Genomic DNA, 26,046 nt, shown 5'->3' on the forward strand with positions numbered 1-26,046 from the left:
AGGACCAGGGTCCTTCCTCTCCGGAGGGAGGACCACGCACCGAAAACTCTTGTGCATGTTTTTTGGGTATTTACTCATTTTTTTCGTGCACAAGGGACGAGCTCAAGGCTTTAAATAAAAAAAAAAAAAAAAAAAAAAATCTGTTCTTATCAGTTTAATATCTGATACGCCCCCTATCTGGGGGCCATATATTAAATGGATTTTTAGAACAGGGAGATGGAAGAAGAGCTTGCTCTGTCCACTCCACGCATTGACCTGGTATTGCAGTACTTCCAGGACCGGTGCACTTCTCTTATCCAGTTATCAAAAAATAGAATCATGTCTCTTTTCAGCAACAAAAAAACATAAGAACAGATTTTTGTCTCCTGTGTCTTATTTCGTGTCAATTTATTGTGTCTTTTTGTTGTTTTGTTTCTTATCTCTTTTAGCAAACAAGCATTTGCAGATAAGAAGACCCTTTTCTTTGTCCAAAAGGATTACTGAATTGATCCAATTATTCCTTTAATGGAGCAACTTGTGATTTGCAAATTCAATTGGATCTCCGAATGAATGAAACTATTAATCTGACGTAGTGTGTCTCCCTCTTGTGGACCCAGTGACATAATAAAGGCAAGTGAGGATTATGACACACACCTTTTAGAACCCTGCTGCTGTTGCAGCATGCAGCTTCCTTTTCTATTTACTTGCCGGTGGCCCGAGAAACAATTGTGATGCACCTTGAAGTGCTGTTTCTGTGACATGCTGTGAATATTCCGAAAGAAGCTGGGCAGACAGTGTGATTAATTGCCTGGGGAGACGAGGACGGAACGGCAGGCCGACTAATCAGCGGGCGTCGTTGCACTTATGGTCAAGGGGAGGAGTTAATGCAAATTTTGCAGGCATCTCGTTTGAAAAGTCCTCGGCTCATGTGCGTGCCTTTGCAGACAGAGAGGTGTAAAGAGGGTCCCAGTGAAGGTGTCAGGCTTTTCAGGCTAGTCGGGCCTAGAATGTGCAGCAATGGAGTGTTGTGGGCCGCCGCTGAAGAAAGTATACGGCGTGTGGCGTGGCTGTCTCCTACAGTTGTCAGGCCTAGCCTGAGAAGCGGGCGCTTTCCTGGGTCCCTTTTCAGGTTATCGCTTCTCGGCCTTTTGGCTAAGATCAAGTGTAGTATCTGTTCTTATCAGTTTAATATCTGATACGCCCCCTATCTGGGGGCCATATATTAAATGGATTTTTAGAACAGGGAGATGGAAGAAGAGCTTGCTCTGTCCACTCCACGCATTGACCTGGTATTGCAGTACTTCCAGGACCGGTGCACTTCTCTTATCCAGTTATCAAAAAATAGAATCATGTCTCTTTTCAGCAACAAAAAAACATAAGAACAGATTTTTGTCTCCTGTGTCTTATTTCGTGTCAATTTATTGTGTCTTTTTGTTGTTTTGTTTCTTATCTCTTTTAGCAAACAAGCATTTGCAGATAAGAAGACCCTTTTCTTTGTCCAAAAGGATTACTGAATTGATCCAATTATTCCTTTAATGGAGCAACTTGTGATTTGCAAATTCAATTGGATCTCCGAATGAATGAAACTATTAATCTGACGTAGTGTGTCTCCCTCTTGTGGACCCAGTGACATAATAAAGGCAAGTGAGGATTATGACACACACCTTTTAGAACCCTGCTGCTGTTGCAGCATGCAGCTTCCTTTTCTATTTACTTGCCGGTGGCCCGAGAAACAATTGTGATGCACCTTGAAGTGCTGTTTCTGTGACATGCTGTGAATATTCCGAAAGAAGCTGGGCAGACAGTGTGATTAATTGCCTGGGGAGACGAGGACGGAACGGCAGGCCGACTAATCAGCGGGCGTCGTTGCACTTATGGTCAAGGGGAGGAGTTAATGCAAATTTTGCAGGCATCTCGTTTGAAAAGTCCTCGGCTCATGTGCGTGCCTTTGCAGACAGAGAGGTGTAAAGAGGGTCCCAGTGAAGGTGTCAGGCTTTTCAGGCTAGTCGGGCCTAGAATGTGCAGCAATGGAGTGTTGTGGGCCGCCGCTGAAGAAAGTATACGGCGTGTGGCGTGGCTGTCTCCTACAGTTGTCAGGCCTAGCCTGAGAAGCGGGCGCTTTCCTGGGTCCCTTTTCAGGTTATCGCTTCTCGGCCTTTTGGCTAAGATCAAGTGTAGTATCTGTTCTTATCAGTTTAATATCTGATACGCCCCCTATCTGGGGGCCATATATTAAATGGATTTTTAGAACAGGGAGATGGAAGAAGAGCTTGCTCTGTCCACTCCACGCATTGACCTGGTATTGCAGTACTTCCAGGACCGGTGCACTTCTCTTATCCAGTTATCAAAAAATAGAATCATGTCTCTTTTCAGCAACAAAAAAACATAAGAACAGATTTTTGTCTCCTGTGTCTTATTTCGTGTCAATTTATTGTGTCTTTTTGTTGTTTTGTTTCTTATCTCTTTTAGCAAACAAGCATTTGCAGATAAGAAGACCCTTTTCTTTGTCCAAAAGGATTACTGAATTGATCCAATTATTCCTTTAATGGAGCAACTTGTGATTTGCAAATTCAATTGGATCTCCGAATGAATGAAACTATTAATCTGACGTAGTGTGTCTCCCTCTTGTGGACCCAGTGACATAATAAAGGCAAGTGAGGATTATGACACACACCTTTTAGAACCCTGCTGCTGTTGCAGCATGCAGCTTCCTTTTCTATTTACTTGCCGGTGGCCCGAGAAACAATTGTGATGCACCTTGAAGTGCTGTTTCTGTGACATGCTGTGAATATTCCGAAAGAAGCTGGGCAGACAGTGTGATTAATTGCCTGGGGAGACGAGGACGGAACGGCAGGCCGACTAATCAGCGGGCGTCGTTGCACTTATGGTCAAGGGGAGGAGTTAATGCAAATTTTGCAGGCATCTCGTTTGAAAAGTCCTCGGCTCATGTGCGTGCCTTTGCAGACAGAGAGGTGTAAAGAGGGTCCCAGTGAAGGTGTCAGGCTTTTCAGGCTAGTCGGGCCTAGAATGTGCAGCAATGGAGTGTTGTGGGCCGCCGCTGAAGAAAGTATACGGCGTGTGGCGTGGCTGTCTCCTACAGTTGTCAGGCCTAGCCTGAGAAGCGGGCGCTTTCCTGGGTCCCTTTTCAGGTTATCGCTTCTCGGCCTTTTGGCTAAGATCAAGTGTAGTATCTGTTCTTATCAGTTTAATATCTGATACGCCCCCTATCTGGGGGCCATATATTAAATGGATTTTTAGAACAGGGAGATGGAAGAAGAGCTTGCTCTGTCCACTCCACGCATTGACCTGGTATTGCAGTACTTCCAGGACCGGTGCACTTCTCTTATCCAGTTATCAAAAAATAGAATCATGTCTCTTTTCAGCAACAAAAAAACATAAGAACAGATTTTTGTCTCCTGTGTCTTATTTCGTGTCAATTTATTGTGTCTTTTTGTTGTTTTGTTTCTTATCTCTTTTAGCAAACAAGCATTTGCAGATAAGAAGACCCTTTTCTTTGTCCAAAAGGATTACTGAATTGATCCAATTATTCCTTTAATGGAGCAACTTGTGATTTGCAAATTCAATTGGATCTCCGAATGAATGAAACTATTAATCTGACGTAGTGTGTCTCCCTCTTGTGGACCCAGTGACATAATAAAGGCAAGTGAGGATTATGACACACACCTTTTAGAACCCTGCTGCTGTTGCAGCATGCAGCTTCCTTTTCTATTTACTTGCCGGTGGCCCGAGAAACAATTGTGATGCACCTTGAAGTGCTGTTTCTGTGACATGCTGTGAATATTCCGAAAGAAGCTGGGCAGACAGTGTGATTAATTGCCTGGGGAGACGAGGACGGAACGGCAGGCCGACTAATCAGCGGGCGTCGTTGCACTTATGGTCAAGGGGAGGAGTTAATGCAAATTTTGCAGGCATCTCGTTTGAAAAGTCCTCGGCTCATGTGCGTGCCTTTGCAGACAGAGAGGTGTAAAGAGGGTCCCAGTGAAGGTGTCAGGCTTTTCAGGCTAGTCGGGCCTAGAATGTGCAGCAATGGAGTGTTGTGGGCCGCCGCTGAAGAAAGTATACGGCGTGTGGCGTGGCTGTCTCCTACAGTTGTCAGGCCTAGCCTGAGAAGCGGGCGCTTTCCTGGGTCCCTTTTCAGGTTATCGCTTCTCGGCCTTTTGGCTAAGATCAAGTGTAGTATCTGTTCTTATCAGCTTACCAACTACCCGGTGGAGGTTATGCTGAGTGTGGCTCATCCGATAGCGCACTCTAACATTGGTGAGGGGCTGATGTAGACTCTGCTGCATGGTGCACTTGTCTCTCTCCTGCCCAAAACCCAGAGGACATACCTGAGTGTGGCTCATCCGATAGCACACTCTAACCCTGGTGAGGAACTGTTTGAGACTTGTGTTACCCGATCAAAGCCGGCCAGGAGCAAGAAGACCGACCCCGGGGAAGAAGCGCTGCCGACCCCCCCTGCCTGCCGGGAAGAAGACGCCGGGAGCACCTCCGGCTGAAGAAGCCCTCCTCTCCTCGGGCCCTGCTCCACTGGAAGAAGCGCCTCCTCTTCAGCGGAAGCCCCTGCTCCTCTCTACCCAGCGGGAGGACATCTGCACTGCTCCCTCCACCCCGGACGACCAGCCTCTCTACCCCAGGAAGAGCCAGGACGATGGCCTCAGCTACCCCAGCTCCTGCCTCCACCCCTGCTCCTGCCCCTGGGAAGAAGGGAGGAAAGAACACCGCCCCGAAGCCTCTCCCCGTGGCGGGAACCTCTGCCTCCACCGCCCCTCCTGCTGCCGGACAAGGCCAGCCCAACCAGGACACCCCCCAGAAGACCCCCACCCTGGAACCCTGGATGAGGCAGACCGTGGTCCTGAAGCTGAAGGAAGTGGAAGGAAGGGTCCCAGACATGACGGCCGAGACCTTCGGCAAGAAGATGATCCTGGACCAGGGCTTCTCCAAGGCTGAAACCCTCAGCGTGCAGAATTACCTGAAAGGGATATGGTACATCACCTTCGCCTCCATTGCCATCTGCAAGAGGTACTGGGAGGCAGTGAAGACTGCGAGACCGGAGTCTCCCTTCTCCCGCTTCGTGGGGAACTGCCCCATCCAGAGAGAGGAGAGAAGAGTCACGGTCTCCATGAGAAATCCTCACACCCCTGGTAAGGACATCGCTACCTTCCTGAGCCGCTTCTGCTCCGTGGTCAAGGACCCCTCCAAGATCCTGGATGTCAACGGCTTCTGGACAGGCAAGTGGTCCATTATCATCAGACTGAGGAAAGACAGCACGGCAACTGACGGACTCCAACACCTGCCATCAAGCTTTGCCCTGGGCGGCTCTGCCGGCCTCCTCCACTATGCCGATCAGCCGAGGAACTGCAGAAAATGCGGGGAAGCTGACCACATGGCGAGAAGCTGCAAGGTCTCAGCCTGCAGGAACTGCAAGGTGGCGGGGCACGAGTCCAAGGATTGCCCAAGAAAATTGTCCTGCAACCTCTGCGGCCTGGCCAGCCACATCTACAGGGACTGCCCCCAGAGGGCCAGATCCTACGCTGCAGCTGCCGGGATTGGACTGCCGGAAAGCGGACCTGCCCCTGCCCTGCAGCCCAAGCCAGCCCAGAGGAAGCAACAGAAGCCCACACCGCAGCCAAGAGCTGGTAAGATATCTCCCACCCCTGTTGTGACAGCACCCCCCTCCCTCCCCGCTGTCACAACACCCCCCCCCCCTGCAGTAGCACTAACCCCCTCCACCGCTACTGCAGCTCCCTCCCTTTCCCTGGAGGATTTCCCCCCCCTCCTCCCTCTTGTGTCTGCAGGTGATGAGAACAAACAAAGAAGGAAGCGGAAAGAGCTGGACAGCCCAGCTGGCGACTCTGACCCTTCCAAGAAAAAGGCAATCGAGCTGGAAGAGGACCCTCTCCCGTCAGAGGGGGCCCTGGTAGAGATGGTGGATGAGCTGCTGGATTCTGAGCAGGAGGAGGAAGAATTCCTACAACTGCCCCAAATCTGCCTATTCGACCAGCTAGAGGAGAAAGGTCTGCTCCCACCCGAAGGGGACACGGGCAGACCGGACCAAGTCCCACCGGACAAGGAGGGTAACTGATGTATTGACTGTGCTAACTCTCTTTTTTCTCCCAACTAATGGCTAACTTTTCTCTTTTTACCATTAATGTGAGGAGTGTGAAGGATAAGATTAGACGTCAGTCTGTGTTTACCTTTCTTGACAGTCAGAAATGTGATGTTTACATGTTGCAGGAATGTTCTCTACCTTTCTCTAGTTCCTACAGGCATCTGGGGAGGCAGTGGTCTCACGGGCCCTCCTATTGGTCTGGGGGGAGTGACTGTAAGTCTGCAGGGGTCGCCATTCTTATCAGGGGAAGCCTCTTCACATTAGATTCCGTTCAGGAGTTTGTCTGCGGCAGATTGCTTATCGTAGATGGCTCCTGGGCGGGTGAGCCTATCAGGCTTATCTGTGTGTATGCATCCCCGGGTAAGAATGAGCGTTTGGAGCTTTTCCAGACCCTGCGGGCCCAGCTCGCAACCACCAGGGCGGTAGTGATGGCTGGGGACTTTAACTGTCCTATAGAGGAAGATGGTAGGAGTTCTTGTACTAATGCTAAACTTGATGTTTCTTCCAGGTTGTTGCAGGAGATGGTAGCCGAAGCATCCTTGCGGGATGCAGTGGGATCTATGGGGGCCGGCTCTGTGAATTATACTTGGAGCCGCCCCGATGGCTCAGTGCGTTCCCGGATTGACTTTGTGTTTACATCGAGAGCGGTAAGACAAAACAGGCATGTCATGGTTCCCTGCTTTTTCTCTGATCATAGGGCCATTCTCTTTGAAGGTGTTCTGGGTCACGGGTTCCCTCCCGGCCCTGGCTCTTGGAAGCTGAACTGCGCTCTGCTGGGAAAGGAAGAGGTGATGGTTGAGCTGAGGGATGCCTATGTAATGTGGAAAAATGACAAAATGTATTTTGACTGTATGTCTAACTGGTGGGAGTATGTCAAGGGCAAGTTTCGCAGTTTCTTTCAGGCTAAAGGCCGCCAACAGGCGTGTGAGAGGAAGAGGAACTTCAGGAGACTTCAGCGTCAGCTGCAGTCCCTGCTGGATCTCCAACTCTGCGGCTGGGATGTGAAGGATGATCTGGCTGAGGCCAAAGGGGGCCTGAAAAGGCACTTCGAGGAAGAGGCCAATCGCATCGTCTTCCGTTCCAAGGTGGAGAATCTGGAGAAGGGTGAGAAATGTAATTCTTTCTTTTTCAGAAAACTCCACTCCGGCCACACGCCCCTGACTGAGCTGCGGGACGAGTCTGGCACCCCCAGGAGGGGGAAGGAGGGCGTCATGGGAGTCGTCTCAGACTACTACGGCAAACTCTACTCCCCTAAGACTACAGACGACGACGCAGCTGAATCTTTCCTGTCAGGTATCACTAACCCTATTGATCCTACAGGTAGGGCAGCTATGGATGCCCCCCTCACCTTGGGGGAGCTGCACTCTGCCGCTAAATCCTTTAGGCCGGGCAGGACCCCGGGCAGTGATGGCCTCCCAGCCGAGCTCTATGTAGCGCTGTGGGACCTCATTGGCCCGGACCTGCTAGAGCTGTATGAGGAGATGGTGGTGGAGGGCAGGATGCCTCCTACTCTGAGAGAGGGCTTGATCACGATTTTGTACAAGCGCAAGGGAGAGAGATGTGACCTCAAAAATTGGAGGCCCATCTCCCTCCTGAACGTGGACTACAAGATTTTGGCCAAGGTACTAGCCAACAGGCTAAAGGTTGTCATTGGGCGAATTGTTCATCCTGATCAGACTTGTGGCATTCCTGGGAGAAGGATTGCAGACAGCCTTGCGCTGCTGAGGGACACGGTTCATTATATCAAAGACCGCCATGCACACGTGGCCCTGGTCAGTCTTGATCAGGAGAAGGCCTTTGATCGTGTCTCTCATGGTTTTATGCGTAAGGTTCTGTGCAGGTTTGGATTGGGTGATATGTTTTGTTCTTATGTTAACCTGATGTACCTTGATATTTACAGCTCGGTGTTGGTGAACGGCTGGAAGACTGACCCCTTCTCTGTACTGTCTGGGGTCAGACAAGGCTGCCCTCTTTCACCTCTCCTTTTTGTCTGTTGTATAGAGCTCTTTGCGATGTCCATCAGGCGAAACCCAGAGATCAGAGGGATCACCGCACCGGGTCCAGACCGACTAGAGGCCAAGTGTTCGCTCTACATGGACGACGTCACTGTCTTCTGCGCTGATCAGCGTTCGGTGGCAGCACTCGTCCAGACCTGCAACAACTTCGGCCAAGCTTCAGGGGCAAAAGTCAACTGCGGGAAGTCAGAGGCAATGCTGTTTGGTCAGTGGCACCTGTCATCCCCCGCTGCATTCCCCTTCACAATCAAGCCGGACTTCATCAAAATTCTTGGAGTTTGGTTCGGTGGAGAGGAGGCGGCCCTGAAGTGCTGGGAAGAGAGACTGGCAATAGTCCGGCAAAAGATTGGACTGTGGAGCCTCAGACTTCTTACCATCGAAGGGAAAGCACTGGTACTGCGCAATGAGATTCTTCCCGTTCTTCAGTACACGGCCCAAGCTTGGCCACCTCTTGCTGCCGTCTGTAAGACCATCACGAGGACAGTCTTTCACTTCATCTGGGGCTCCAAAATGGACAGAGTGAAGCGGTCTGTTATGTACAAGGAGCCCCACAAAGGTGGGAAAGGGATCCCTGATATCCCCACCATGCTGCGGGCCTTCTTTGTTTGCAACTGTATCCGCAGGACACTCCTTGAAAAGAACGTTTGCTCTGCTGGGAAGTCCATGTCACGCTTTTTCCTTCTTCCTCTTTGGAGGAAACTTGGTTGGGACAAGTGGGACAGCTCCTTCCCTTACAACTGGACTACACCTTGGTTTTACCTGGATGTTGGACAATTTGTGAGGGAGCACCATCTGGAGGGACTTAAACCAGACTTGTGGAAACCTAAAACTATCCACAAGCTCATCAGAGCTAAGGACATTATGGAGTCTGTTCCAGGGCTCCCTGTGGCCACGGCCAAACATGTTTGGGAGAATGTGGCCTCTAAGAGACTGACTAATGGACATAAGGACATTGCATGGATGGCCATTCAGGGGGGTTTGCCTCTCAGGACATTTATGCACTCCCGAAACCTGTGCAGATATGTTCACTGCCCCTTTTGTATTACCAAGAGGGAGACTGCTCAACATATCTTTTGGGACTGTCCCACTGCACAGGCATTGTTGGATGCCCTGGAACATGAACTTAAGGACAGTGTGCCCAGGACTTGCCTCTCATACCATTCGGTATTTTATGGATTATTTCCTGGGACTCACACCGTTGAGGCAATCCAGGAGGCCTGGCGCCTTATGAACTGTTTTAAGGACGCTATGTGGCTTGCCAGGAACCGCCTCATCTTGAAGCGGGAGAAGATGACCATCCAGGACTGTCGCAGGCTTATCCATAGCCTGTTAAGAGACTATAACACCCTTGACAGTCCTGAGGAAGATGAAGACGACGATTGATTGTAATTGATTGATTGTTGTCTCCTCTTCTCCTCCTCCCCATTGTGTCTATTTTCAATAAAAAACTTTGGTTTGTGCTCCCCTCCCTCTCCCCCTCCAACCCATTCCCCTTCACAGCATGAAGTATTATTGAATGTCATGTCTATTTATGCACCCTTCCCTTTGTGTCTGTCCTCAATAAAAAACTTTTTGCTCGTGACTCCATCACCCTACCCCTCTCACCTACCTCCCCCTCACACCCAATGTTATTTTATTGCACTGTAATACACTGTAAAGTTTGAATGGTTAGTGCAGTACTTGATGTATATAGTGTAGGATGTCATGTCTTGTACTTTATGCCCTGTATTGCACTAAAACGTATGCATGATCATGTCTTACGGTGTACTGCGTACACTTGAATGAAATGTATGAACTGTGTTTTTTGTACTTTATACAAAATAAAGCTACTTTTTCAATCAAAAAAAAATCTGTTCTTATCAGTTTAATATCTGATACGCCCCCTATCTGGGGGCCATATATTAAATGGATTTTTAGAACAGGGAGATGGAAGAAGAGCTTGCTCTGTCCACTCCACGCATTGACCTGGTATTGCAGTACTTCCAGGACCGGTGCACTTCTCTTATCCAGTTATCAAAAAATAGAATCATGTCTCTTTTCAGCAACAAAAAAACATAAGAACAGATTTTTGTCTCCTGTGTCTTATTTCGTGTCAATTTATTGTGTCTTTTTGTTGTTTTGTTTCTTATCTCTTTTAGCAAACAAGCATTTGCAGATAAGAAGACCCTTTTCTTTGTCCAAAAGGATTACTGAATTGATCCAATTATTCCTTTAATGGAGCAACTTGTGATTTGCAAATTCAATTGGATCTCCGAATGAATGAAACTATTAATCTGACGTAGTGTGTCTCCCTCTTGTGGACCCAGTGACATAATAAAGGCAAGTGAGGATTATGACACACACCTTTTAGAACCCTGCTGCTGTTGCAGCATGCAGCTTCCTTTTCTATTTACTTGCCGGTGGCCCGAGAAACAATTGTGATGCACCTTGAAGTGCTGTTTCTGTGACATGCTGTGAATATTCCGAAAGAAGCTGGGCAGACAGTGTGATTAATTGCCTGGGGAGACGAGGACGGAACGGCAGGCCGACTAATCAGCGGGCGTCGTTGCACTTATGGTCAAGGGGAGGAGTTAATGCAAATTTTGCAGGCATCTCGTTTGAAAAGTCCTCGGCTCATGTGCGTGCCTTTGCAGACAGAGAGGTGTAAAGAGGGTCCCAGTGAAGGTGTCAGGCTTTTCAGGCTAGTCGGGCCTAGAATGTGCAGCAATGGAGTGTTGTGGGCCGCCGCTGAAGAAAGTATACGGCGTGTGGCGTGGCTGTCTCCTACAGTTGTCAGGCCTAGCCTGAGAAGCGGGCGCTTTCCTGGGTCCCTTTTCAGGTTATCGCTTCTCGGCCTTTTGGCTAAGATCAAGTGTAGTATCTGTTCTTATCAGCTTACCAACTACCCGGTGGAGGTTATGCTGAGTGTGGCTCATCCGATAGCGCACTCTAACATTGGTGAGGGGCTGATGTAGACTCTGCTGCATGGTGCACTTGTCTCTCTCCTGCCCAAAACCCAGAGGACATACCTGAGTGTGGCTCATCCGATAGCACACTCTAACCCTGGTGAGGAACTGTTTGAGACTTGTGTTACCCGATCAAAGCCGGCCAGGAGCAAGAAGACCGACCCCGGGGAAGAAGCACTGCCGACCCCCCCTGCCTGCCGGGAAGAAGACGCCGGGAGCACCTCCGGCTGAAGAAGCCCTCCTCTCCTCGGGCCCTGCTCCACTGGAAGAAGCGCCTCCTCTTCAGCGGAAGCCCCTGCTCCTCTCTACCCAGCGGGAGGACATCTGCACTGCTCCCTCCACCCCGGACGACCAGCCTCTCTACCCCAGGAAGAGCCAGGACGATGGCCTCAGCTACCCCAGCTCCTGCCTCCACCCCTGCTCCTGCCCCTGGGAAGAAGGGAGGAAAGAACACCGCCCCGAAGCCTCTCCCCGTGGCCGGAACCTCTGCCTCCACCGCCCCTGCTGCTGCCGGACAAGGCCAGCCCAACCAGGACACCCCCCAGAAGACCCCCACCCTGGAACCCTGGATGAGGCAGACCGTGGTCCTGAAGCTGAAGGAAGTGGAAGGAAGGGTCCCAGACATGACGGCCGAGACCTTCGGCAAGAAGATGATCCTGGACCAGGGCTTCTCCAAGGCTGAAACCCTCAGCGTGCAGAACTACCTGAAAGGGATCTGGTACATCACCTTCGCCTCCATTGCCATCTGCAAGAGGTACTGGGAGGCAGTGAAGACTGCGAGACCGGAGTCTCCCTTCTCCCGCTTCGTGGGGAACTGCCCCATCCAGAGAGAGGAGAGAAGAGTCACGGTCTCCATGAGAAATCCTCACACCCCTGGTAAGGACATCGCTACCTTCCTGAGCCGCTTCTGCTCCGTGGTCAAGGACCCCTCCAAGATCCTGGATGTCAACGGCTTCTGGACAGGCAAGTGGTCCATTATCATCAGACTGAGGAAAGACAGCACGGCAACTGACGGACTCCAACACCTGCCATCAAGCTTTGCCCTGGGCGGCTCTGCCGGCCTCCTCCACTATGCCGATCAGCCGAGGAACTGCAGAAAATGCGGGGAAGCTGACCACATGGCGAGAAGCTGCAAGGTCTCAGCCTGCAGGAACTGCAAGGTGGCGGGGCACGAGTCCAAGGATTGCCCAAGAAAATTGTCCTGCAACCTCTGCGGCCTGGCCAGCCACATCTACAGGGACTGCCCCCAGAGGGCCAGATCCTACGCTGCAGCTGCCGGGATTGGACTGCCGGAAAGCGGACCTACCCCTGCCCTGCAGCCCAAGCCAGCCCAGAGGAAGCAACAGAAGCCCACACCGCAGCCAAGAGCTGGTAAGATATCTCCCACCCCTGTTGTGACAGCACCCCCCTCCCTCCCCGCTGTCACAACACCCCCCCCCCCTGCAGTAGCACTAACCCCCTCCACCGCTACTGCAGCTCCCCCCCTTTCCCTGGAGGATTTCCCCCCCCTCCTCCCTCTTGTGTCTGCAGGTGATGAGAACAAACAAAGAAGGAAGCGGAAAGAGCTGGACAGCCCAGCTGGCGACTCTGACCCTTCCAAGAAAAAGGCAATCGAGCTGGAAGAGGACCCTCTCCCATCAGAGGGGGCCCTGGTAGAGATGGTGGATGAGCTGCTGGATTCTGAGCAGGAGGAGGAAGAATTCCTACAACTGCCCCAAATCTGCCTATTCGACCAGCTAGAGGAGAAAGGTCTGCTCCCACCCGAAGGGGACACGGGCAGACCGGACCAAGTCCCACCGGACAAGGAGGGTAACTGATGTATTGACTGTGCTAACTCTCTTTTTTCTCCCAACTAATGGCTAACTTTTCTCTTTTTACCATTAATGTGAGGAGTGTGAAGGATAAGATTAGACGTCAGTCTGTGTTTACCTTTCTTGACAGTCAGAAATGTGATGTTTACATGTTGCAGGAATGTTCTCTCCCTTTCTCTAGTTCCTACAGGCATCTGGGGAGGCAGTGGTCTCACGGGCCCTCCTATTGGTCTGGGGGGAGTGACTGTAAGTCTGCAGGGGTCGCCATTCTTATCAGGGGAAGCCTCTTCACATTAGATTCCGTTCAGGAGTTTGTCTGCGGCAGATTGCTTATCGTAGATGGCTCCTGGGCGGGTGAGCCTATCAGGCTTATCTGTGTGTATGCATCCCCGGGTAAGAATGAGCGTTTGGAGCTTTTCCAGACCCTGCGGGCCCAGCTCGCAACCACCAGGGCGGTAGTGATGGCTGGGGACTTCAACTGTCCTATAGAGGAAGATGGTAGGAGTTCTTGTACTAATGCTAAACTTGATGTTTCTTCCAGGTTGTTGCAGGAGATGGTAGCCGAAGCATCCTTGCGGGATGCAGTGGGATCTATGGGGGCCGGCTCTGTGAATTATACTTGGAGCCGCCCCGATGGCTCAGTGCGTTCCCGGATTGACTTTGTGTTTACATCGAGAGCGGTAAGACAAAACAGGCATGTCATGGTTCCCTGCTTTTTCTCTGATCATAGGGCCATTCTCTTTGAAGGTGTTCTGGGTCACGGGTTCCCTCCCGGCCCTGGCTCTTGGAAGCTGAACTGCGCTCTGCTGGGAAAGGAAGAGGTGATGGTTGAGCTGAGGGATGCCTATGTAATGTGGAAAAATGACAAAATGTATTTTGACTGTGTGTCTAACTGGTGGGAGTATGTCAAGGGCAAGTTTCGCAGTTTCTTTCAGGCTAAAGGCCGCCAACAGGCGTGTGAGAGGAAGAGGAACTTCAGGAGACTTCAGCGTCAGCTGCAGTCCCTGCTGGATCTCCAACTCTGCGGCTGGGATGTGAAGGATGATCTGGCTGAGGCCAAAGGGGGCCTGAAAAGGCACTTCGAGGAAGAGGCCAATCGCATCATCTTCCGTTCCAAGGTGGAGAATCTGGAGAAGGGTGAGAAATGTAATTCTTTCTTTTTCAGAAAACTCCACTCCGGCCACACGCCCCTGACTGAGCTGCGGGACGAGTCTGGCACCCCCAGGAGGGGGAAGGAGGGCGTCATGGGAGTCGTCTCAGACTACTACGGCAAACTCTACTCCCCTAAGACTACAGACGACGACGCAGCTGAATCTTTCCTGTCAGGTATCACTAACCCTATTGATCCTACAGGTAGGGCAGCTATGGATGCCCCCCTCACCTTGGGGGAGCTGCACTCTGCCGCTAAATCCTTTAGGCCGGGCAGGACCCCGGGCAGTGATGGCCTCCCAGCCGAGCTCTATGTAGCGCTGTGGGACCTCATTGGCCCGGACCTGTTAGAGCTGTATGAGGAGATGGTGGTGGAGGGCAGGATGCCTCCTACTCTGAGAGAGGGCTTGATCACGATTTTGTACAAGCGCAAGGGAGAGAGATGTGACCTCAAAAATTGGAGGCCCATCTCCCTCCTGAACGTGGACTACAAGATTTTGGCCAAGGTACTAGCCAACAGGCTAAAGGTTGTCATTGGGCGAATTGTTCATCCTGATCAGACTTGTGGCATTCCTGGTAGAAGGATTGCAGACAGCCTTGCGCTGCTGAGGGACACGGTTCATTATATCAAAGACCGCCATGCACATGTGGCCCTGGTCAGTCTTGATCAGGAGAAGGCCTTTGATCGTGTCTCTCATGGTTTTATGCGTAAGGTTCTGTGCAGGTTTGGATTGGGTGATATGTTTTGTTCTTATGTTAACCTGATGTACCTTGATATTTACAGCTCTGTGTTGGTGAACGGCTGGAAGACTGACCCCTTCTCTGTACTGTCTGGGGTCAGACAAGGCTGCCCTCTTTCACCTCTCCTTTTTGTCTGTTGTATAGAGCTCTTTGCGATGTCCATCAGGCGAAACCCAGAGATCAGAGGGATCACCGCACCGGGTCCAGACCGACTAGAGGCCAAGTGTTCGCTCTACATGGACGACGTCACTGTCTTCTGCGCTGATCAGCGTTCGGTGGCAGCACTCGTCCAGACCTGCAACAACTTCGGCCAAGCTTCAGGGGCAAAAGTCAACTGCGGGAAGTCAGAGGCAATGCTGTTTGGTCAGTGGCACCTGTCATCCCCCGCTGCATTCCCCTTCACAATCAAGCCGGACTTCATCAAAATTCTTGGAGTTTGGTTCGGTGGAGAGGAGGCGGCCCTGAAGTGCTGGGAAGAGAGACTGGCAACAGTCCGGCAAAAGATTGGACTGTGGAGCCTCAGACTTCTTACCATCGAAGGGAAAGCACTGGTACTGCGCAACGAGATTCTTCCCGTTCTTCAGTACACGGCCCAAGCTTGGCCACCTCTTGCTGCCGTCTGTAAGACCATCACGAGGACAGTCTTTCACTTCATCTGGGGCTCCAAAATGGACAGAGTGAAGCGGTCAGTTATGTACAAGGAGCCCCACAAAGGTGGGAAAGGGATCCCGGATATCCCCACCATGCTGCGTGCCTTCTTTGTTTGCAACTGTATCCGCAGGACACTCCTTGAAAAGAACGTTTGCTCTGCTGGGAAGTCCATGTCACGCTTTTTCCTTCTTCCTCTTTGGAGGAAACTTGGTTGGGACAAGTGGGACAGCTCCTTCCCTTACAACTGGACTACACCTTGGTTTTACCTGGATGTTGGACAATTTGTGAGGGAGCACCATCTGGAGGGACTTAAACCAGACTTGTGGAAACCTAAAACTATCCACAAGCTCATCAGAGCTAAGGACATTATGGAGTCTGTTCCAGGGCTCCCTGTGGCCACGGCCAAACATGTTTGGGAGAATGTGGCCTCTAAGAGACTGACTAATGGACATAAAGACATTGCATGGATGGCCATTCAGGGGGGTTTGCCTCTCAGGACATTTATGCACTCCCGGAACCTGTGCAGATATGTTCACTGCCCCTTTTGTATTACCAAGAGGGAGACTGCTCAACATATCTTTTGGGACTGTCCCACTGCACAGGCATTGTTGGATGCCCTGGAACATGAACTTAAGGACAGTGTGCCCAGGACTTGCCTTTCATACCATTCGGTATTTTATGGATTATTTCCTGGGACTCACACCGTTGAGGCAATCCAGGAGGCCTGGCGCCTTATGAACTGTTTTAAGGACGCTATGTGGCTTGCCAGGAACCGCCTCATCTTGAAGCGGGAGAAGATGACCATCCAGGACTGTCGCAGGCTTATCCATAGCCTGTTAAGAGACTATAACACCCTTGACAGTCCTGAGGAAGATGAAGACGACGATTGATTGTAATTGATTGATTGTTGCCTCCTCTTCTCCTCCTCCCCATTGTGTCTATTTTCAATAAAAAACTTTGGTTTGTGCTCCCCTCCCTTTCCCCCTCCAACCCATTCCCCTTCACAGCATGAAGTATTATTGAATGTCATGTCTATTTATGCACCCTTCCCTTTGTGTCTGTCCTCAATAAAAACTTTTTGCTCGTGACTCCATCACCCTACCCCTCTTACCTACCTCCCCCTCACATCCAATGTTATTTTATTGCACTGTAATACACTGTAAAGTTTGAATGGTTAGTGCAGTACTTGATGTATATAGTGTAGGATGTCATGTCTTGTACTTTATGCCCTGTATTGTACTAAAACGTATGCATGATCATGTCTTACGGTGTACTGCGTACACTTGAATGAAATGTATGAACTGTGTTTTTTGTACTTTATACAAAATAAAGCTACTTTTTCAATCAAAAAATCTGTTCTTATCAGTTTAATATCTGATACGCCCCCTATCTGGGGGCCATATATTAAATGGATTTTTAGAACAGGGAGATGGAAGAAGAGCTTGCTCTGTCCACTCCACGCATTGACCTGGTATTGCAGTACTTCCAGGACCGGTGCACTTCTCTTATCCAGTTATCAAAAAATAGAATCATGTCTCTTTTCAGCAACAAAAAAACATAAGAACAGATTTTTGTCTCCTGTGTCTTATTTCGTGTCAATTTATTGTGTCTTTTTGTTGTTTTGTTTCTTATCTCTTTTAGCAAACAAGCATTTGCAGATAAGAAGACCCTTTTCTTTGTCCAAAAGGATTACTGAATTGATCCAATTATTCCTTTAATGGAGCAACTTGTGATTTGCAAATTCAATTGGATCTCCGAATGAATGAAACTATTAATCTGACGTAGTGTGTCTCCCTCTTGTGGACCCAGTGACATAATAAAGGCAAGTGAGGATTATGACACACACCTTTTAGAACCCTGCTGCTGTTGCAGCATGCAGCTTCCTTTTCTATTTACTTGCCGGTGGCCCGAGAAACAATTGTGATGCACCTTGAAGTGCTGTTTCTGTGACATGCTGTGAATATTCCGAAAGAAGCTGGGCAGACAGTGTGATTAATTGCCTGGGGAGACGAGGACGGAACGGCAGGCCGACTAATCAGCGGGCGTCGTTGCACTTATGGTCAAGGGGAGGAGTTAATGCAAATTTTGCAGGCATCTCGTTTGAAAAGTCCTCGGCTCATGTGCGTGCCTTTGCAGACAGAGAGGTGTAAAGAGGGTCCCAGTGAAGGTGTCAGGCTTTTCAGGCTAGTCGGGCCTAGAATGTGCAGCAATGGAGTGTTGTGGGCCGCCGCTGAAGAAAGTATACGGCGTGTGGCGTGGCTGTCTCCTACAGTTGTCAGGCCTAGCCTGAGAAGCGGGCGCTTTCCTGGGTCCCTTTTCAGGTTATCGCTTCTCGGCCTTTTGGCTAAGATCAAGTGTAGTATCTGTTCTTATCAGTTTAATATCTGATACGCCCCCTATCTGGGGGCCATATATTAAATGGATTTTTAGAACAGGGAGATGGAAGAAGAGCTTGCTCTGTCCACTCCACGCATTGACCTGGTATTGCAGTACTTCCAGGACCGGTGCACTTCTCTTATCCAGTTATCAAAAAATAGAATCATGTCTCTTTTCAGCAACAAAAAAACATAAGAACAGATTTTTGTCTCCTGTGTCTTATTTCGTGTCAATTTATTGTGTCTTTTTGTTGTTTTGTTTCTTATCTCTTTTAGCAAACAAGCATTTGCAGATAAGAAGACCCTTTTCTTTGTCCAAAAGGATTACTGAATTGATCCAATTATTCCTTTAATGGAGCAACTTGTGATTTGCAAATTCAATTGGATCTCCGAATGAATGAAACTATTAATCTGACGTAGTGTGTCTCCCTCTTGTGGACCCAGTGACATAATAAAGGCAAGTGAGGATTATGACACACACCTTTTAGAACCCTGCTGCTGTTGCAGCATGCAGCTTCCTTTTCTATTTACTTGCCGGTGGCCCGAGAAACAATTGTGATGCACCTTGAAGTGCTGTTTCTGTGACATGCTGTGAATATTCCGAAAGAAGCTGGGCAGACAGTGTGATTAATTGCCTGGGGAGACGAGGACGGAACGGCAGGCCGACTAATCAGCGGGCGTCGTTGCACTTATGGTCAAGGGGAGGAGTTAATGCAAATTTTGCAGGCATCTCGTTTGAAAAGTCCTCGGCTCATGTGCGTGCCTTTGCAGACAGAGAGGTGTAAAGAGGGTCCCAGTGAAGGTGTCAGGCTTTTCAGGCTAGTCGGGCCTAGAATGTGCAGCAATGGAGTGTTGTGGGCCGCCGCTGAAGAAAGTATACGGCGTGTGGCGTGGCTGTCTCCTACAGTTGTCAGGCCTAGCCTGAGAAGCGGGCGCTTTCCTGGGTCCCTTTTCAGGTTATCGCTTCTCGGCCTTTTGGCTAAGATCAAGTGTAGTATCTGTTCTTATCAGTTTAATATCTGATACGCCCCCTATCTGGGGGCCATATATTAAATGGATTTTTAGAACAGGGAGATGGAAGAAGAGCTTGCTCTGTCCACTCCACGCATTGACCTGGTATTGCAGTACTTCCAGGACCGGTGCACTTCTCTTATCCAGTTATCAAAAAATAGAATCATGTCTCTTTTCAGCAACAAAAAAACATAAGAACAGATTTTTGTCTCCTGTGTCTTATTTCGTGTCAATTTATTGTGTCTTTTTGTTGTTTTGTTTCTTATCTCTTTTAGCAAACAAGCATTTGCAGATAAGAAGACCCTTTTCTTTGTCCAAAAGGATTACTGAATTGATCCAATTATTCCTTTAATGGAGCAACTTGTGATTTGCAAATTCAATTGGATCTCCGAATGAATGAAACTATTAATCTGACGTAGTGTGTCTCCCTCTTGTGGACCCAGTGACATAATAAAGGCAAGTGAGGATTATGACACACACCTTTTAGAACCCTGCTGCTGTTGCAGCATGCAGCTTCCTTTTCTATTTACTTGCCGGTGGCCCGAGAAACAATTGTGATGCACCTTGAAGTGCTGTTTCTGTGACATGCTGTGAATATTCCGAAAGAAGCTGGGCAGACAGTGTGATTAATTGCCTGGGGAGACGAGGACGGAACGGCAGGCCGACTAATCAGCGGGCGTCGTTGCACTTATGGTCAAGGGGAGGAGTTAATGCAAATTTTGCAGGCATCTCGTTTGAAAAGTCCTCGGCTCATGTGCGTGCCTTTGCAGACAGAGAGGTGTAAAGAGGGTCCCAGTGAAGGTGTCAGGCTTTTCAGGCTAGTCGGGCCTAGAATGTGCAGCAATGGAGTGTTGTGGGCCGCCGCTGAAGAAAGTATACGGCGTGTGGCGTGGCTGTCTCCTACAGTTGTCAGGCCTAGCCTGAGAAGCGGGCGCTTTCCTGGGTCCCTTTTCAGGTTATCGCTTCTCGGCCTTTTGGCTAAGATCAAGTGTAGTATCTGTTCTTATCAGTTTAATATCTGATACGCCCCCTATCTGGGGGCCATATATTAAATGGATTTTTAGAACAGGGAGATGGAAGAAGAGCTTGCTCTGTCCACTCCACGCATTGACCTGGTATTGCAGTACTTCCAGGACCGGTGCACTTCTCTTATCCAGTTATCAAAAAATAGAATCATGTCTCTTTTCAGCAACAAAAAAACATAAGAACAGATTTTTGTCTCCTGTGTCTTATTTCGTGTCAATTTATTGTGTCTTTTTGTTGTTTTGTTTCTTATCTCTTTTAGCAAACAAGCATTTGCAGATAAGAAGACCCTTTTCTTTGTCCAAAAGGATTACTGAATTGATCCAATTATTCCTTTAATGGAGCAACTTGTGATTTGCAAATTCAATTGGATCTCCGAATGAATGAAACTATTAATCTGACGTAGTGTGTCTCCCTCTTGTGGACCCAGTGACATAATAAAGGCAAGTGAGGATTATGACACACACCTTTTAGAACCCTGCTGCTGTTGCAGCATGCAGCTTCCTTTTCTATTTACTTGCCGGTGGCCCGAGAAACAATTGTGATGCACCTTGAAGTGCTGTTTCTGTGACATGCTGTGAATATTCCGAAAGAAGCTGGGCAGACAGTGTGATTAATTGCCTGGGGAGACGAGGACGGAACGGCAGGCCGACTAATCAGCGGGCGTCGTTGCACTTATGGTCAAGGGGAGGAGTTAATGCAAATTTTGCAGGCATCTCGTTTGAAAAGTCCTCGGCTCATGTGCGTGCCTTTGCAGACAGAGAGGTGTAAAGAGGGTCCCAGTGAAGGTGTCAGGCTTTTCAGGCTAGTCGGGCCTAGAATGTGCAGCAATGGAGTGTTGTGGGCCGCCGCTGAAGAAAGTATACGGCGTGTGGCGTGGCTGTCTCCTACAGTTGTCAGGCCTAGCCTGAGAAGCGGGCGCTTTCCTGGGTCCCTTTTCAGGTTATCGCTTCTCGGCCTTTTGGCTAAGATCAAGTGTAGTATCTGTTCTTATCAGTTTAATATCTGATACGCCCCCTATCTGGGGGCCATATATTAAATGGATTTTTAGAACAGGGAGATGGAAGAAGAGCTTGCTCTGTCCACTCCACGCATTGACCTGGTATTGCAGTACTTCCAGGACCGGTGCACTTCTCTTATCCAGTTATCAAAAAATAGAATCATGTCTCTTTTCAGCAACAAAAAAACATAAGAACAGATTTTTGTCTCCTGTGTCTTATTTCGTGTCAATTTATTGTGTCTTTTTGTTGTTTTGTTTCTTATCTCTTTTAGCAAACAAGCATTTGCAGATAAGAAGACCCTTTTCTTTGTCCAAAAGGATTACTGAATTGATCCAATTATTCCTTTAATGGAGCAACTTGTGATTTGCAAATTCAATTGGATCTCCGAATGAATGAAACTATTAATCTGACGTAGTGTGTCTCCCTCTTGTGGACCCAGTGACATAATAAAGGCAAGTGAGGATTATGACACACACCTTTTAGAACCCTGCTGCTGTTGCAGCATGCAGCTTCCTTTTCTATTTACTTGCCGGTGGCCCGAGAAACAATTGTGATGCACCTTGAAGTGCTGTTTCTGTGACATGCTGTGAATATTCCGAAAGAAGCTGGGCAGACAGTGTGATTAATTGCCTGGGGAGACGAGGACGGAACGGCAGGCCGACTAATCAGCGGGCGTCGTTGCACTTATGGTCAAGGGGAGGAGTTAATGCAAATTTTGCAGGCATCTCGTTTGAAAAGTCCTCGGCTCATGTGCGTGCCTTTGCAGACAGAGAGGTGTAAAGAGGGTCCCAGTGAAGGTGTCAGGCTTTTCAGGCTAGTCGGGCCTAGAATGTGCAGCAATGGAGTGTTGTGGGCCGCCGCTGAAGAAAGTATACGGCGTGTGGCGTGGCTGTCTCCTACAGTTGTCAGGCCTAGCCTGAGAAGCGGGCGCTTTCCTGGGTCCCTTTTCAGGTTATCGCTTCTCGGCCTTTTGGCTAAGATCAAGTGTAGTATCTGTTCTTATCAGTTTAATATCTGATACGCCCCCTATCTGGGGGCCATATATTAAATGGATTTTTAGAACAGGGAGATGGAAGAAGAGCTTGCTCTGTCCACTCCACGCATTGACCTGGTATTGCAGTACTTCCAGGACCGGTGCACTTCTCTTATCCAGTTATCAAAAAATAGAATCATGTCTCTTTTCAGCAACAAAAAAACATAAGAACAGATTTTTGTCTCCTGTGTCTTATTTCGTGTCAATTTATTGTGTCTTTTTGTTGTTTTGTTTCTTATCTCTTTTAGCAAACAAGCATTTGCAGATAAGAAGACCCTTTTCTTTGTCCAAAAGGATTACTGAATTGATCCAATTATTCCTTTAATGGAGCAACTTGTGATTTGCAAATTCAATTGGATCTCCGAATGAATGAAACTATTAATCTGACGTAGTGTGTCTCCCTCTTGTGGACCCAGTGACATAATAAAGGCAAGTGAGGATTATGACACACACCTTTTAGAACCCTGCTGCTGTTGCAGCATGCAGCTTCCTTTTCTATTTACTTGCCGGTGGCCCGAGAAACAATTGTGATGCACCTTGAAGTGCTGTTTCTGTGACATGCTGTGAATATTCCGAAAGAAGCTGGGCAGACAGTGTGATTAATTGCCTGGGGAGACGAGGACGGAACGGCAGGCCGACTAATCAGCGGGCGTCGTTGCACTTATGGTCAAGGGGAGGAGTTAATGCAAATTTTGCAGGCATCTCGTTTGAAAAGTCCTCGGCTCATGTGCGTGCCTTTGCAGACAGAGAGGTGTAAAGAGGGTCCCAGTGAAGGTGTCAGGCTTTTCAGGCTAGTCGGGCCTAGAATGTGCAGCAATGGAGTGTTGTGGGCCGCCGCTGAAGAAAGTATACGGCGTGTGGCGTGGCTGTCTCCTACAGTTGTCAGGCCTAGCCTGAGAAGCGGGCGCTTTCCTGGGTCCCTTTTCAGGTTATCGCTTCTCGGCCTTTTGGCTAAGATCAAGTGTAGTATCTGTTCTTATCAGTTTAATATCTGATACGCCCCCTATCTGGGGGCCATATATTAAATGGATTTTTAGAACAGGGAGATGGAAGAAGAGCTTGCTCTGTCCACTCCACGCATTGACCTGGTATTGCAGTACTTCCAGGACCGGTGCACTTCTCTTATCCAGTTATCAAAAAATAGAATCATGTCTCTTTTCAGCAACAAAAAAACATAAGAACAGATTTTTGTCTCCTGTGTCTTATTTCGTGTCAATTTATTGTGTCTTTTTGTTGTTTTGTTTCTTATCTCTTTTAGCAAACAAGCATTTGCAGATAAGAAGACCCTTTTCTTTGTCCAAAAGGATTACTGAATTGATCCAATTATTCCTTTAATGGAGCAACTTGTGATTTGCAAATTCAATTGGATCTCCGAATGAATGAAACTATTAATCTGACGTAGTGTGTCTCCCTCTTGTGGACCCAGTGACATAATAAAGGCAAGTGAGGATTATGACACACACCTTTTAGAACCCTGCTGCTGTTGCAGCATGCAGCTTCCTTTTCTATTTACTTGCCGGTGGCCCGAGAAACAATTGTGATGCACCTTGAAGTGCTGTTTCTGTGACATGCTGTGAATATTCCGAAAGAAGCTGGGCAGACAGTGTGATTAATTGCCTGGGGAGACGAGGACGGAACGGCAGGCCGACTAATCAGCGGGCGTCGTTGCACTTATGGTCAAGGGGAGGAGTTAATGCAAATTTTGCAGGCATCTCGTTTGAAAAGTCCTCGGCTCATGTGCGTGCCTTTGCAGACAGAGAGGTGTAAAGAGGGTCCCAGTGAAGGTGTCAGGCTTTTCAGGCTAGTCGGGCCTAGAATGTGCAGCAATGGAGTGTTGTGGGCCGCCGCTGAAGAAAGTATACGGCGTGTGGCGTGGCTGTCTCCTACAGTTGTCAGGCCTAGCCTGAGAAGCGGGCGCTTTCCTGGGTCCCTTTTCAGGTTATCGCTTCTCGGCCTTTTGGCTAAGATCAAGTGTAGTATCTGTTCTTATCAGTTTAATATCTGATACGCCCCCTATCTGGGGGCCATATATTAAATGGATTTTTAGAACAGGGAGATGGAAGAAGAGCTTGCTCTGTCCACTCCACGCATTGACCTGGTATTGCAGTACTTCCAGGACCGGTGCACTTCTCTTATCCAGTTATCAAAAAATAGAATCATGTCTCTTTTCAGCAACAAAAAAACATAAGAACAGATTTTTGTCTCCTGTGTCTTATTTCGTGTCAATTTATTGTGTCTTTTTGTTGTTTTGTTTCTTATCTCTTTTAGCAAACAAGCATTTGCAGATAAGAAGACCCTTTTCTTTGTCCAAAAGGATTACTGAATTGATCCAATTATTCCTTTAATGGAGCAACTTGTGATTTGCAAATTCAATTGGATCTCCGAATGAATGAAACTATTAATCTGACGTAGTGTGTCTCCCTCTTGTGGACCCAGTGACATAATAAAGGCAAGTGAGGATTATGACACACACCTTTTAGAACCCTGCTGCTGTTGCAGCATGCAGCTTCCTTTTCTATTTACTTGCCGGTGGCCCGAGAAACAATTGTGATGCACCTTGAAGTGCTGTTTCTGTGACATGCTGTGAATATTCCGAAAGAAGCTGGGCAGACAGTGTGATTAATTGCCTGGGGAGACGAGGACGGAACGGCAGGCCGACTAATCAGCGGGCGTCGTTGCACTTATGGTCAAGGGGAGGAGTTAATGCAAATTTTGCAGGCATCTCGTTTGAAAAGTCCTCGGCTCATGTGCGTGCCTTTGCAGACAGAGAGGTGTAAAGAGGGTCCCAGTGAAGGTGTCAGGCTTTTCAGGCTAGTCGGGCCTAGAATGTGCAGCAATGGAGTGTTGTGGGCCGCCGCTGAAGAAAGTATACGGCGTGTGGCGTGGCTGTCTCCTACAGTTGTCAGGCCTAGCCTGAGAAGCGGGCGCTTTCCTGGGTCCCTTTTCAGGTTATCGCTTCTCGGCCTTTTGGCTAAGATCAAGTGTAGTATCTGTTCTTATCAGCTTACCAACTACCCGGTGGAGGTTATGCTGAGTGTGGCTCATCCGATAGCGCACTCTAACATTGGTGAGGGGCTGATGTAGACTCTGCTGCATGGTGCACTTGTCTCTCTCCTGCCCAAAACCCAGAGGACATACCTGAGTGTGGCTCATCCGATAGCACACTCTAACCCTGGTGAGGAACTGTTTGAGACTTGTGTTACCCGATCAAAGCCGGCCAGGAGCAAGAAGACCGACCCCGGGGAAGAAGCGCTGCCGACCCCCCCTGCCTGCCGGGAAGAAGACGCCGGGAGCACCTCCGGCTGAAGAAGCCCTCCTCTCCTCGGGCCCTGCTCCACTGGAAGAAGCGCCTCCTCTTCAGCGGAAGCCCCTGCTCCTCTCTACCCAGCGGGAGGACATCTGCACTGCTCCCTCCACCCCGGACGACCAGCCTCTCTACCCCAGGAAGAGCCAGGACGATGGCCTCAGCTACCCCAGCTCCTGCCTCCACCCCTGCTCCTGCCCCTGGGAAGAAGGGAGGAAAGACCACCGCCCCGAAGCCTCCCCCCGTGGCCGGAACCTCTGCCTCCACCGCCCCTCCTGCTACCGGACAAGGCCAGCCCAGCCAGGACAACCCCCAGAAGACCCCCACTCTGGAACCCTGGATGAGGCAGACCGTGGTCCTGAAGCTGAAGGAAGTGGAAGGAAGGGTCCCAGACATGACGGCCGAGACCTTCGGCAAGAAGATGATCCTGGACCAGGGCTTCTCCAAGGCTGAAACCCTCAGCGTGCAGAATTACCTGAAAGGGATATGGTACATCACCTTCGCCTCCATTGCCATCTGCAAGAGGTACTGGGAGGCAGTGAAGACTGCGAGACCGGAGTCTCCCTTCTCCCGCTTCGTGGGGAACTGCCCCATCCAGAGAGAGGAGAGAAGAGTAACGGTCTCCATGAGAAATCCTCACACCCCTGGTAAGGACATCGCTACCTTCCTGAGCCGCTTCTGCTCCGTGGTCAAGGACCCCTCCAAGATCCTGGATGTCAACGGCTTCTGGACAGGCAAGTGGTCCATTATCATCAGACTGAGGAAAGACAGCACGGCAACTGACGGACTCCAACACCTGCCATCAAGCTTCGCCCTGGGCGGCTCTGCCGGCCTTCTTCACTATGCCGATCAGCCGAGGAACTGCAGAAAATGCGGGG

At 49.3% G+C, this 26,046-nt stretch overlaps 10 non-coding genes and 6 pseudogenes across 10 annotated transcripts; all 16 read left to right on the plus strand.

The window, feature by feature from the left end:
• Positions 1-76: 76 nt before the first annotated feature.
• LOC142111971 (U2 spliceosomal RNA) lies at positions 77-292 on the plus strand (annotated as a pseudogene).
• An 819-nt stretch (positions 293-1,111) lies between these two features.
• On the plus strand, positions 1,112-1,302 carry LOC142111857 (U2 spliceosomal RNA). The gene has a single exon (XR_012681013.1). It is a non-coding gene; the product is annotated as a U2 spliceosomal RNA (small nuclear RNA).
• An 819-nt stretch (positions 1,303-2,121) lies between these two features.
• Positions 2,122-2,312, plus strand: LOC142111858 (U2 spliceosomal RNA). The gene has a single exon (XR_012681015.1). It is a non-coding gene; the product is annotated as a U2 spliceosomal RNA (small nuclear RNA).
• An 819-nt stretch (positions 2,313-3,131) lies between these two features.
• On the plus strand, positions 3,132-3,322 carry LOC142111859 (U2 spliceosomal RNA). Its single transcript, XR_012681016.1, has one exon. It is a non-coding gene; the product is annotated as a U2 spliceosomal RNA (small nuclear RNA).
• Positions 3,323-4,141: 819 nt separating this feature from the next.
• LOC142112004 (U2 spliceosomal RNA) lies at positions 4,142-4,298 on the plus strand (annotated as a pseudogene).
• Positions 4,299-9,950: 5,652 nt separating this feature from the next.
• LOC142111955 (U2 spliceosomal RNA) lies at positions 9,951-10,126 on the plus strand (annotated as a pseudogene).
• Positions 10,127-10,945: 819 nt separating this feature from the next.
• LOC142112005 (U2 spliceosomal RNA) lies at positions 10,946-11,102 on the plus strand (annotated as a pseudogene).
• Positions 11,103-16,753: 5,651 nt separating this feature from the next.
• LOC142111933 (U2 spliceosomal RNA) lies at positions 16,754-16,926 on the plus strand (annotated as a pseudogene).
• Positions 16,927-17,745: 819 nt separating this feature from the next.
• Positions 17,746-17,936, plus strand: LOC142111860 (U2 spliceosomal RNA). Its single transcript, XR_012681017.1, has one exon. It is a non-coding gene; the product is annotated as a U2 spliceosomal RNA (small nuclear RNA).
• An 819-nt stretch (positions 17,937-18,755) lies between these two features.
• On the plus strand, positions 18,756-18,946 carry LOC142111861 (U2 spliceosomal RNA). The gene has a single exon (XR_012681018.1). It is a non-coding gene; the product is annotated as a U2 spliceosomal RNA (small nuclear RNA).
• An 819-nt stretch (positions 18,947-19,765) lies between these two features.
• On the plus strand, positions 19,766-19,956 carry LOC142111862 (U2 spliceosomal RNA). The gene has a single exon (XR_012681019.1). It is a non-coding gene; the product is annotated as a U2 spliceosomal RNA (small nuclear RNA).
• Positions 19,957-20,775: 819 nt separating this feature from the next.
• On the plus strand, positions 20,776-20,966 carry LOC142111863 (U2 spliceosomal RNA). Its single transcript, XR_012681020.1, has one exon. It is a non-coding gene; the product is annotated as a U2 spliceosomal RNA (small nuclear RNA).
• Positions 20,967-21,785: 819 nt separating this feature from the next.
• Positions 21,786-21,976, plus strand: LOC142111865 (U2 spliceosomal RNA). The gene has a single exon (XR_012681021.1). It is a non-coding gene; the product is annotated as a U2 spliceosomal RNA (small nuclear RNA).
• An 819-nt stretch (positions 21,977-22,795) lies between these two features.
• On the plus strand, positions 22,796-22,986 carry LOC142111867 (U2 spliceosomal RNA). Its single transcript, XR_012681023.1, has one exon. It is a non-coding gene; the product is annotated as a U2 spliceosomal RNA (small nuclear RNA).
• An 819-nt stretch (positions 22,987-23,805) lies between these two features.
• LOC142111868 (U2 spliceosomal RNA) lies at positions 23,806-23,996 on the plus strand. Its single transcript, XR_012681024.1, has one exon. It is a non-coding gene; the product is annotated as a U2 spliceosomal RNA (small nuclear RNA).
• Positions 23,997-24,815: 819 nt separating this feature from the next.
• On the plus strand, positions 24,816-24,972 carry LOC142112006 (U2 spliceosomal RNA; annotated as a pseudogene).
• Positions 24,973-26,046: the final 1,074 nt, after the last annotated feature.

The sequence above is a fragment of the Mixophyes fleayi genome (genome assembly GCF_038048845.1).
Source record: "Mixophyes fleayi isolate aMixFle1 chromosome 6 unlocalized genomic scaffold, aMixFle1.hap1 SUPER_6_unloc_1, whole genome shotgun sequence".
Taxonomy (NCBI): Eukaryota; Metazoa; Chordata; class Amphibia; order Anura; family Limnodynastidae; genus Mixophyes; species Mixophyes fleayi.